The following is a 13629-nucleotide window of genomic DNA, read 5'->3' on the forward strand; positions in this document are numbered from 1 at the left end:
GGGTCGATGTGGGGTCGGGTAAAACCCGACCCAAGTTGCACCCCTAACTGGTGAACCATCTACAAGTCGATATTCTAACTATTTTCTCGTGCACGCAGACCGATGTCTTGCCCCTAACCGTAAACATACCACGGCACTTGACAGCGCCGCATACCTACAAGCTACCTCACGGATATGCAGGACAAAAGTACAGCAGAATAATCCATAAGGTAGAAATATTTTATTTTATTCCATCAACTACTAGTCCGCTAACAAAACAACTGAAATCCAATAGGACAAATAATAATAATAATGTTGTTCTCACAACCGAACCCAAATAGAGTAACCAATTATTACAGAGTTCTCAAAGTGCTCACGAAAAGATAATAATGGAAATAAAATTAATCCAACGATATCAACGGCGCTCGATCTTCGAGCTCACAGCTACGTTCCCAGCTAACTCTTAGGATCTACAAGATATTATCAATAGTCACCTAACAGCCTTGTAAGTTTATATGAGGATCCATGACGGATCCGGACATGCCACTAGATAAAAGAATCAAGAGATAGAATGATAAACAAGTCAAATGATAAGATTATCGTGATAGAGTAATGACTATATAAGTACCCAATGCTCACACGTCTCTTGCTCTCTCAAACAGAGCAAAGCAAGAACACAACGACAATTATACAACTCCACCTGGGGATCCAAGCAATTGACGCACCGTCCTAATTATTCAATATGTAAGGTATACCGCACAAGCCACTAAGGCTTGACCAAAGCAACCTAAGTGTCAGGTATACCGTACAAGTCACGAGGGCCCGACCAACGCAACCTGTGAATATTGTCATCCGAATACTAGGAATACTGCACAAACCACAAGGGCCTGACCAAAGCATCCCACGTATCCAATATTTTTCCAAGTATATCACACAGACCACGAAGGCCCGACCGAAGTATACCAAGTGTAAAATACAAAACCACAATACTACCCATGTGAAACAGCATGAAGGAGGAATCCATGTGTACAAGTGACAATAGAAATATGCATCGTGTACGGTGGCGTAACAAATCATAATCAACACATACGAACACGGATTTCTCAATAATAGAACCTGATAACTACACATTGGCATGACAGGTCCTTATTAGGAAGTTCAGGATAACATCAATGATCTAGTAAGGTTTCTAGGTATTTTATCATTAGTAAAAATATCAACCAGAGAATGCTCCTAACACATAGTTACCCACTCATTGTTCAAAACAATCTAGGGTTCATTCTAGGATATAGCTCAATCACAGATCCAACATAAAACTTACCTCGAATGGAAGCTTTCTCAACCTTTTGGGAACTCAAACTCAAATCCTTGGCATCAATCATCACTCAAATAATCATGAACAAGCCCGATAATAGTATGCGTAACCTCCTAGTGAAGTGAGACACTTGGTGTTGAACCAGGAAAAGAATGGTATGCTGAACTAGGGTTCTCCTTAGTATTTTGAAATTAACATCATTGTAAAAACTCTAAACATTCTTGAAACTATTTTTAACAGAATGTACGTATTTCCGGCATGCACGTAAAGTACAAGAGCTTCGAAAACGGATAAGAAACGAGTAAGTTATGAATTTTCAAAGATTGAGGTGCCGACTGCAAACTGACGCGCGGTCGACTTGGCATAAAACAGTAGGTGCTGCGGTCAACCTGGGCATGTGCTTTTGGGATTTTTCCAAAACAGTAAGTGCTACGGTCGATCTGGAGGTTGACTTGGACACATGCTGTTGGATTTTTCTCCATAATTCTGAGTTTACAACTTTGGAAGGCCATAACCCGCACATTGATCATCCAAATTGTTCGTGATTGGATCCGTTGGACTCCTTATGACAAAAGGGCTCGAGCAAAACCAATCTGGCAGCCAAAAACCTTTCGGACTGCAATCGTTGGAGATCTAGGGTTTTGGGTGCAAATCATTGTATCTTCTTCCTTGGACATTGAAAACGTTCAAACCTTGATTCTATGGAGTCTCTGTGATGATCAGACTCTAAGAATACAGTTTGACAAGGAGACAAACAATCTGGGAAGAGGGTACAACAAAATCAAATCACCAAACGGGGAAAACTCTCAACTTTTGCAGCCCAAAGATTATATTATTGTAACTGAGAACGTTTTCTTACCTTGATCACTATCTATGGGTCCAAGTCTCGATCCTCCAAGTTCTCCACACCATGTCTCTCTTCTTCCACAATTGTTTCTCGTAGGTTTTGCAATTGTTTTGCATGTTTAACCCTAACTATACTAACTTAAAAGAAGCCTTAATCAACATATTAGAGTAAGGACGGGAATTACCCCCCTCACTAGAGGGGGGGGGGGGGGTTTCCTCTTTGGGTTATTTTCAGAAATTTGGGGTATTACAGCAGAGGTCAGCTCTCTCCTCTCCAGCTCCTCAGCATCCATATTTTGACAACAACAGGATCCAACTTGGTATGGAATAGGTTTAATGGGCCTAGCCTAATAGCACTTTCCATCAGTCTTATGGCTTTTGGTATATTGGTTAGTCACCTAACATGTCCAGGACTAATGGAACATGTTAGACTAGGCCCATAACTGGCTAGGTCCCACCTAGTCCCATCCCTACCGATATAGCTTCACATTTAGGACTAAACGTCAACCGGAAAACCAAAATGCCAAAGGAATTGAAAAGGGGTCCATGGAAACATAAATTCATGTTTTCTATTTCAATACCGTCGTTCCAATTCCCTTCCCCCGCATCATAGGCGCCGACCCCCCTTGTGGGTCAACGTTAACGACAAAAGGTGAGAAAAGAAGTAACAAAGCATGTGGGTGGCTTTTCTTTCTTTCAGTTTTGGATTTTTGTGGAAGACCTACCTCCACTCCTTGCTTCTAGATAACGTAATTTCTTTCCAATGATCTTCGTGGACACCTCAGATGAATTAAATGAAAAAGACGAAATCTGTTGAAATGTGATTCTTTGTCGTTGAATGCAACAGACAGCTGCGAAATGCCTTTCTACAAAATTCGCTAGCAAATCCCCAGTAATGTCATGTGCGTAGTTGCAGTTTTGCAAGTAAATGTAGTAGGTACAACTATCCGAAGCTAGGACTTTCACCAGGAAAGGCGCACAATGAAGCCCAATATTATATTCCAATAAATTTTGCCATGGGCTCCAGATTTCATTTTTTACAACAATTCTTGACATTAGGCAAATTCGAAAACATTGTGATTAGTTCTCCCAACCACCATATTTTGAAAATGACACTAATTTTTTTTATTTGCTGCCCAATTTGGGAATTCTAATAGCTTTTGATAGATAGCATAGGGAAATGATATCAGCCCAACCATGTTTTGTTTTAGACGCTCAAGTATCTTGTCTTCGACAGCTCATTACTTTTCCCAAAAAGCTCTTACAAGGCATTTAAATACTAAAAGACAAGAGACATTAGCGTCTTTAACAAAATATATAGATGTGCTGATATCATTTCCCGTTACGTCTATATTTGTTTATTTTGGTTCATGGGAGAGTTGAGATTTGATTTGGCTATGTTGGGTCCACATTATTTGAGAATTTGATATTTTAGTTATGAAATGTCAGGTTTATTTCTGTTATTGCTTTGTAGCCTTGTATGCTTTTGGGATTTATCTTGCAGGTGTACGGCGCTGCCATGTCCTACGCCTAGGGTGGAGTTTGGGGCATGACACACAAGGAAGTAAACGTCTCTTTTTTTCTTGTTCATTCATATCTAAATATCCAGTACGGTCTCTTTAAATAGACCATTGCCTATACGTTCATCACACACCAAGAACTGTTCGTTTCTACTCTTTTTTGAAGCCACTCACACATGACTCCAAAGAGATAAACCCTAACTCCCTATTAAATAGCTTAAAGATAAAATCTAATCTTAAAAGTCAAAAGACTTCTACCATCAAAAGAAATCTACTCTTCCACCTACTTCTAGAAGACGAAAGAGATAAGGACTAATCTGGGTGGCCCCACAAGTTAGACATTTGTATTACTTCGTCAACACGACTTTCTCCCCCCCTTACTAGTTTTTGAACTGTGAGCTTTTATTAGTTCTTTTTCTTTGTAATGTATTGATCATCTCGATCGCTAGGGTCCATCCAGTGTCATTTTTCCTATCAATTTAGTTTCTTTTCCATTAGAAAAATAATAAAAATGGTAGCTCATTTAGAACGATGACTCATTAGACGTGAGAAATGTTATTTAAATGGTCTTTGTTGGTTGTGCTGTGTAGTCAGAAATAAAGAGAAAAAAGAAGCAATTTTTTCTTCCTAAAAACAAAAAGACCTCTCCTGTTCTTTTCTCGTCTTGTTTTATTTTGTTTATCAGTTTGTATTAGTCATCTCTCATGCGAATTAATCGTCTCTCATGCGAATTAATCATCTCTCATTTGGACCGCTAACTCATTAGACCTCAGATGCAGTATTTTGTTTGAAGGGTGTTTCTTGGTCCTGTTGATTAGTCACAAATAAAAAAAGAAGCATTCTTTTTTTCCTCCTAAAAATATGGTATTATATAAATATCGCAAATATTTACTCTTCCCATGTTATGATGCTGACGTATAGCTGTAAAAGATGATATTTTGATTCACTTATAGAATACAAGTGAAAAATATTTGAATGACTTTTTGAATTGCTTGCAGGATGTCAGCCATGTTTACCAAGATCTTACTGTTTCTCATCCTCATCAAAGTTTCAGCATCTAACAATGATGTTTTCATCTACAATGGATTCCTTAGCACCGATCTAAGCTTCGACGGCATAGCAGGAATCACCCCCAATGGCCTCTTGCAGCTAACAAACGGGCACAAAAGAACGCAAGGGTCATGCCTTTCACTCCATTCCCCTTCAATTTAAGGATTCTAACAATGGTATTGTTTACTCCTTTTCTACTACTTTTGTCTTCGAAATTCGCTCCCAGTATACTGATTTCGGCCACGGGATGGCCTTCGTCATGGCACCCTCGAGAGGGCTCCCCGGAGCTCTAGCTAGCACATATATGGGTCTCTTCAATTCTAGCAACAATGGAAATTCTTCTAATCATGTTCTTGCCGTTGAGTTCGATACCGTTCAGGACCTACAATTTGGGGATATTGACGATGACCATGTCGGAATCGATATCAACAGCTTAAATTCTACCAATTCGGCCCATGCAGCTTATTATACTAATGAAAATGGTGGGATTATGAACTTAAGCCTTCTAAGTGGAGAACCAATGCAGGTATGGGTAGAGTACAATGGTAGTGATGAGAAAGTTGATGTCACAATATCTCCAATTAAGACCCCAAAGCCTAATCGCCCTCTCTTGTCTTCGATAGTTAGTCTTTCGTCGGTATTGTTAGAAAATATGTTGTTAGAGTTATTAGGGTTTAAGCAGGATGCTTAAAGCATTACACCCAAGGTATCTAGTTTGGAATACCAAGTTTGTTGCCTCCAGCCCCTATATATAGAGATACACTAGGGTTATAAGAGGTTAATGGGCTCCAGCCCAAATGGGCCCACTACACCTGGTCCATTACCTATTGGGCTTATATTAGAACATACATGGGTTATAGGATATACCCAACAATCTCCTCCTATGTTCTACATATAACACAATCCAATAGATAGATAATGTGATGTCCAAACAAAATTATTGAATCATACATATCACCATATCAATAAAGATTTGTAAACCAACTGAAAACAAAAATACTTTAAAGAATAACCAAGAGTTTTAGAAATAATCTAAACTCAAACATAAGCAGTTTTATATGTAGGTGAACTATTTAATCAACGGAAAAGAAAATAATAGTTCCACTGCGCTATAAGGATTCACTCATCAAGTAAGTCATCCTCATCAAGATCCAAATTGAGGCAATCTCCATTTTCGCCAATTCCTGTAAATTATCAAATATGAATTTCATTAAAAAATGAATCCAATCATTTGTGTATTTTACTAAAAGTATCTAGTTATACCAGAAGAACTTAGTACAATTTCATAATGGCTGAAAAATAAATATCAATATCAATAAGCATCAATGTCAAGTTTCAATCAAGAACCAGACCTAAACAGTTTCTTTACAAAGAACCATTCCATGTTTCCATTTGGAATGTTACAGGCATCATATCCAAATTGAGTTAAGCTGTATCATCAAGTTTGGAATGAAACAACCTTTCCCAAGAAGGACATATCATCAAATGTGGAATGACATAAAGATAACTGTAAACATCATTGAAACATATCAAGTGCTTATCTTGGCCAAGATAGGGAGATTCAAAAAATTCAAAATAATATGAATGTAGGTTAAGACACGTCTACACAGTCTTCAACCCCATCTCCCCCACAGTTTTGAATATTCGATCTTTGTTCAGTCCCTTCGTAGGAGCATCGGCCATATTATCCTTCGATCTCACATCAACCAAAGTGATAATACCTTGTTCTAGAAGATAATTCAGCGTGGCATGTTTCAGCCTGACATGTCTCCTCTTACCATTAAAGAGTGAGTTTTTCACAATCGTAATTGTAGCTTGATTATCACAGAATAAACTTAAAGAGTTAATCTTTAAATGGGTCAATGGAATATCCAGGATCAGATCTCTTATGCACTCTGCTTCATCTCCTGTAGAAGCTAAAGCATAAAGTTCTGATTCCATAGATGACAGAGCAATACAAGTCTGTCTCTTTGACTTCCATGCAACAGCGGCTCCACCCAGTGTAAAAACATAACCACTGGTAGATTTACTGTCTCCTAATTCTGATCCCCATGATGCATCAGAATACCCTTCCAGGATAGGAGGATGGCCAGTATAACATAGAGCATATCCTTGAGTACCCTTAAGGTATCTCATCAGCCTCAGAAGGGCATCCCAGTGCTCATGGCCAGGATTACTAGTGAAACGACTCAGCATGCCAACTGTAAAGGCTATGTCTGGTCTAGTGCAACTCATAGCATACATGAGACTACCAATCAGTTTAGAATAATCTAACTGATTCACACTGTCTCCTTTATTAGAGATCAGTTTCTTGGTATAATCAAATGGTGTCTCAATCGGTTTACACTCACTGTATCCCCATGTAGAAAGTAGTTTTTCAATATAATGGGCTTGGCTAAGAGTAATCCCTTGCCTTTCAAAACTTACTTTCATACCAAGAATGGTATCAACCACACCAAGATCTTTCATGTCGAATTCTTAAGCCAAAGTGGTTTTCACGTCACTCACTACAGAGAGATCAGAAACCAAGAATCAACATATCGTCTACATACAAGCAAATAATCGCAATCTTATTCTACACAGAACGATAGTAAAGGCATTTATCTGAGTAACTGGTCTGAAAACCAAAGCTCTTTACTACCTTGTCAAATTTTTGATGCCACAATTTAGGTGCTTGTTTAAGACCATACAAAGATTTGTGTAACTTACAAACTTTGTTCTCGAAACCTTCCATGACAAACCCTTCAGGTTGGTTCATGTAGATTTCTTCTGTGAGGTCTCCATTAAGGAAAGCCATTTTTACATCCATTTGATGCACAACATACTTCTCAATAGAAGCCAAAGCAAGAAGAATTCTTATCGTTGCCAAATGACAGACCGGTGAGTAAACATCAAAGTAGTCTATCCCACTGACTTGAGTATAGCCCTTAGCTACTAAACGTGCTTTATACCGAGCTATGGATCCGTCAGGATTAAGTTTCTTCTTCAAAATCCACTTACAGCCCACAGTCTTAGCCCCTTTTGGCAAATCGACTAGCTACCAAGTTTGATTTTGTAGCAGAGAGCTCATTTCATCATCAATGGCTTCTGCCCACAACAAAGAGTCCCTAGATCTCATCGCTTTCTTATTGGTTGATGGATCATTCTCTACATGGTAGGTCACAAAGTCCTCACCAAAGTTCTTAGGTACTCTATCTCTTATAGAAACTCTTAAATGTTCTGATGTAGAAATCAGTGTAGGACAGGTGTCAGAAGTATTCTGTTCAAACTCTACATGCGATTCTGTAACCATTTCAGTATCGCCAGGTAGGTTCAAACCATGATCTCTGAGAAATTTATTCTCAAAGAATACTGCATCTCTAGATTCTATAACCAAATTGGTAGATAGATCCAAAAACCGATCAACAGCACTATCTTCTGCACCACCTAGATAAACACAAGTGTTGGTTCTAGATCCTACCTTAGGTCTCCTAGGGTCTTATATCCTCACATAAGCAATACAGCCCCAAGTCTTAAGAGTGTCATATCTACAAGGATGTTTATGCCATAACTCATAAGGAGTAGTGGTCAACTTAGAGTGGTGTACTCTATTCAGGATGTGATTTGCAGTTAAAACTGCTTCTCCCCAATAGCTAGTAGGCATGCCAGCTGTCAATAACATAGAGTTTAACATTTCAGTTAACGTCCGGTTCTTACGTTCAGCTATGCCATTAGATTGAGGTGAGTAAGGAGCAGTAGTTTCAAGTATTATGCCCTGAGAGGCACAGAATTCCTTGAACTCTGTCAAAGTGTATTCTCCTCCTCTATCACTCCTAAATCGCTTAATTTTCAAGTTCAATTGATTTTCAACACGATTCTTGAAAATTTTAAATTTATCAAAAGCTTCATCTTTCGATTTTAGGAGATAAATATGACAAAATCTAGAAAAATCGTCTATAAAAGTGATTAAATACTTCCGACCACCTCGAGTAGTGAAACTTTTAAAGTCACAGAGGTCAGAATGTATTAACTCAAGAAGGTGTGTGCTCCTAGAAACCGAACGAAAGGGTTTTCTAGTGATCTTGGTTTGTGCACATACTTCACACCTGTCAAATCTAATCAATGTATCTAAAGGTATATTATAAGTGTTAGCAAGTTTGACCATTTTTCTATAGTTCACATGTCCCAATCTAGTGTGTAACAACTTAGGATCAATCAAAGTGGAACTAACCTGACTAACGGTTTCATTTGCTAAACTCAGTCTATACATACCATCGATTAAGAAAGCACAGCCAAAATAATAAGAGTTAACAGTTAAAGTTACTCTACCAGCCAAAAAGGATGAACACATGCCAGCATTGTCTAAAAGACTAATAAAAATTAAATTCTTTTGAATAGCAGGAACTACTTTAACATTTTTTAAAGTTAGTATTTTACCTGAAGAAAGGACCAGGTTCGCAGTTCCAGTGTGAGTCACCTCTGCCTCAGCTCCACTAGCCACTAGGGCTGGACATGGTTCCGGTTTTAACCGAAGAACCGAACCGAACCGGCTGCTTCGGTTCGGTTCGGTTCGGTTCTGGAACTTCACGGTTCGGTTCTGGGTCCCGAATCTGGGAACCGATGGCTTTCGGTTCGGTTCTGGGTTTGGGGACCTGGAACCGAGAACCGAACCGAACCGACAATTATTTTAACTATTAGTATTAAGTGGGGGGTGTTGATATCATTTTTAACTTTATAACAAATTCGTATGACAAAAGGGGCTGCTGATATCATTTTTAAGACAAAAGAAATTAAGAAAAAAGAAACAAGAAAAGATAAGAAACTAGATCTTTTTTTTTTGAAAAGGTTTCAATGATTTGATGCTCCTTTACAGGGAGGGAATGGAGGTAGATCTGTTCTAGGCTTCGGATTTTTCCTTCTCTTACTAGACGGCCTAGTTTTGTTACGGGCACCCATTTTTCTTCCTCCTCACGACGGCCACCGCCACGTCGGCCACCACGGCGATCGCCTCGGCCTCGGTCGCCTCGGCCGCGGTCTCGGCCGAATCCGCGTCCGAATCCGCCTCGCTCGCCTCTTTCAGCCATGGATTTGTTTTTGGGGGGTGGAGGGAACAAAAGGAGGGGTTTTGAGAGAAGAAACCATATCTTTTTTGCCTCCACTGTTCTAACTTAACGAAACCCTAGATCGTTTCTGCCTCCACTCCGGCATCGATTGCTGCCGTGAGAAGATGAAGAAGAAAAAAAAGAAGAAGAAGAAGAAGAAAAAGAAGAAGGTATGTATTAATCCCTCTTTATCCCTCTTTCAATTTCTGTTTTCTCTTTCTTCATCAAGAACTTTTTCAAAGAATCAAGGTAAGTTTCATAGTCCTCTGCTTTTTTACTCGATTTTTCACATCTAGTACTTGTTTCCTGGCTGATAAATGGATCTTGTACTCTGATTTTTATTTGTGGTTTTTTTTTTTTTTTGTAATTCCTTTTTTTTACTGTTCAACATTCATATTTCTGGTTTTGATTACATTTGGAGGACTCTGATTTGGTTTGTGTCCTAGCAAAACTGTTCATTCATGGATTTGAGATATATTTTAGTCGAATTTGCTCCGAAAATGTCTTTTTGGTAGTGTCTCATGTTTGTTCTACCTAGGGTTTCTGGTTTTGATAGCATTTGGAGGACACTGATTTGGTTCAGTGTTTAGTATGAGGATGTATTTCAGAATTTTCAGGTTCACTTGGTTTAAAAACCAACCATTTTTTTTTACTGTTGCAAACCCAGAACCGAACCGAATAATTCGGTTCTGGTTCGGTTCGGTTCCAGGTTCACATGGTTCGGTTCTGGTTCCAGAACCTAGGAACCGACAATAGGTAGTTCGGTTCTGGGTTCACCCCAGAACCGAACCGAACCGAACCATGTCCACCCCTACTAGCCACTGTAACGGTCTCTCTCACGCCAACAGCATCCGTAAGTAGTTTCTTCGAGTTGCAAACATGGCAGGTAGCTCCTGTATCTAACCACCAGTCTGAAGAAGCACTGGCCTTACCATTTCCTAACATGGCAATAAAAGTCTTAGGCGCAGCACTGTCCACCATCATATGAGCTTCCTTTTGTGGTGTGTCAGATTTAGCATTCTTTGGTTGTTTACACTCTGCAGCAAAGTGACCCCATTTCCCACAGTTGTGGCACTTGCCCTTCTTTTTCTGAAAGATAGTCTTTTTGGCCTCCAACTTGGGATGGTCACTTTTAGGTGACTTGGATTTCCGAGAAAATTTCTTGGGATATGTTACCGCGTTAGCAGCAGACTGTTGCTGTCTAACCATCTCCAAGTTATTCCTAGCTCGATTCTCATCTTCGATTCGAATGAATCGTTTGAGATCATCCAGTCCCACTTGCACCTTTTTCCGATACATCTCGGTTTTGAAAGAGTGCCATGTAGATGGTAACTTGTATATAATTGCACCCACAAGAAATGAATCACAGACAACTATTTTTTCATTATTCAACTTAGATCTCAGATTCTCTAGATCAGTAACTTGAGGAATGATTTCCTTGTCTTCTTGAAACTTGAAATCCATGAATTTGTCCACAAGATGGGTCTTGGACAATTCCTCCTCCTTCTTGAATTGAGCATCTAAGTTGTCCCATATTGCTTTAGCAGTGTTAAATTTACTATAGGTTTCTGCAAGACGATCTGAAAGACAATTCAACAAGTAGTCTTTGCAGAAATCCTCATCCCTAAGCCATTGAGATTCATCAACGTCTTCATCCGTCTCAGCAAAGGTACTCAAAACAGTGTAAAAACAGTTCATGTATTTTAGACTGAATTGAGTCTTTCGCTTCCATGAGGTAAACTCAGATCCACCAAAGGAGTGAAGTTTGACCATCAAAAGGCATAGAAATCTTTTCCATTTGATATTATTTATATGAAATAAAAGTGAAAAGATTGCACCTGATTGGCAAATTGCGAGAATCGAAGCCAAGAATCGTTCCAGGAACCACAATCCAAGAACCGTGCCTGGAACCGTTCCAAGAGCCGAACCAAGAACAGTTGCAGGAACTCTCCCAAGAAGAGGAGAGGAAACCCCAAATCGATTGTGAGTAGACTGTAAATCACGCCCAAAAAAAAAAGGTCAGCCACTTGTATTTGGCTCAAAACCCACTTCAAGAGTCAAAACCCACTTCAAAATGATCTTTGTAGTTTTGTAAAACCATGAAAAAGGAGGGTTGCAGAGAGATAGTCACACGGCATATGCTCCATGTTCTTCTTCTTTAATCCAACGAGTAATAAACAGGAGAAGAAACCCACAATCAATCGTTTTTCACCACACAAAATATGCAACCATGGGATAAAACCCACACTCCACAACCGATCGAGGGAGAGAAACCCAAAATAAATCGGTTTCGCAATACATGGGTTATAGGATATACCCAACATATGTACGTGGGCTTTTCTTCATCGACGGAACGGTTGTAACTTCTAATTATGTTCTGGGATGGAGCTTTCAGATAAATGGGAAAGCTCAAGACCTCGATCTTTCACGCCTTCCTAAGCTCCCTCGTATAGGTCCCAAGAAGAAATCAAAACTATTGACAGTTGGGCTACCCACAATTACTTCAATTTTCATATTGGTAACTGCCACAATTGTTCTTTTTGTGAGAAGGACGATCAAATTTGCAGAGATAATCGACGATTGGGAGCTTGAGTATGGGCCTCAAAGGTTCTCATACAAGGATTTCATAGCAAGCAAGGGCTTCAGAGACACAGAGCTTCTGGGCATCGGAGGTTTTGGTAGGGTGTACAAAGGTGTGTTACCTTCCTCCAAAGTTGAAATTGCTGTGAAGAGAGTCTCTCATGAATCAAGGCAAGGGATGAGGGAGTTTGTAGCAGAGATCATCAGCATTGGAAGGCTCCGGCATCGGAACTTGGTACGGCTACTTGGCTATTGCAGGCGTAAAGGTGAGCTCCTCCTGGTCTATGATTTCATGCCCAATGGAAGTCTTGAAAAATTACTATTTGATCAGCCTTTGTCAGTTCTAACATGGGATCAAAGATTTTGAATCATCAAAGGAGTAGCTTCGGAGCTTTATTACTTGCACGAAGAATGGGAACAAATTGTCATCCACAGAGACGTGAAAGCGAGCAATGTCTTACTAGATGATGAATTCAATGGAAGATTAGGTGATTTTGGTCTGTCTAGATTATATGATCATGGAACTGATCCTCGAACCACTCATGTCGTCGGAACTCTAGGTTATATGGCACCAGAATTGAGCAGAACTGGCAAGGCAACGACAAGCACCGATGTGTTTTTCTTTGGGGCTTTTCTTCTCAAGGTTGCTTGTGGGAGGAGACCAATAGACATACAGGCGTCTGGAGCAGATATGGTACTTGTTGACTGGGTGTTAGAAAGTTGGAAGAGAGGCACCATTTTAGAGACAAGTGATTCGAATTTGGGAAGTTGTTATGTAGTGGAGGAAATGGAGTTGGTGCTGAAGCTTGGATTGCTCTGTTCGCAGCCTGTTCCGGCTACTAGGCCAAGCATGAGGCAAGTCATGCAGTTTCTAGATAGGGATGTTCCTCTACCTGATCTATGTTCAAATAGTTTCAAACTTAGTTTTCTAGAAATGGGGCTTGATGAAGGTTTTGATGCTTTCGCCATGTCATATCCTTCTTCTTTGGACAAGTCAGGGGGATATTCGTCATCGATTGGGGAGTCACTCCTCCTTGGGAGCCGTTGATTCCCTCTAAGTGGAATACAAACTTTTTGTATAATTAGTGTAGCTGGGTATTTAAAATAGACAGTTAATATATTTGTTTTTAGACCTTTGTCTTATAAAACAGAGTAATGCTAGTGAGACCTAGAGTCATACCTAGCAGGGGATCAAACAAATATTTTCTTGCCATAACATCACTAGTAACAGAAAGGAGCCCTTAATGAGAGGGGAAAT

At 39.6% G+C, this 13629-nt stretch overlaps 1 pseudogene; it reads left to right on the forward strand.

Annotated features, from left to right (window-relative positions):
- Window positions 1-4923: 4923 nt before the first annotated feature.
- On the forward strand, window positions 4924-13419 carry LOC143878828 (L-type lectin-domain containing receptor kinase SIT2 pseudogene; annotated as a pseudogene).
- Window positions 13420-13629: the final 210 nt, after the last annotated feature.

Source organism: Tasmannia lanceolata, unplaced genomic scaffold, assembly GCF_043159265.1.
Source record: "Tasmannia lanceolata isolate RefF3 unplaced genomic scaffold, GAP_Taslan_0.1 ptg000006l, whole genome shotgun sequence".
Taxonomy (NCBI): Eukaryota; Viridiplantae; Streptophyta; class Magnoliopsida; order Canellales; family Winteraceae; genus Tasmannia; species Tasmannia lanceolata.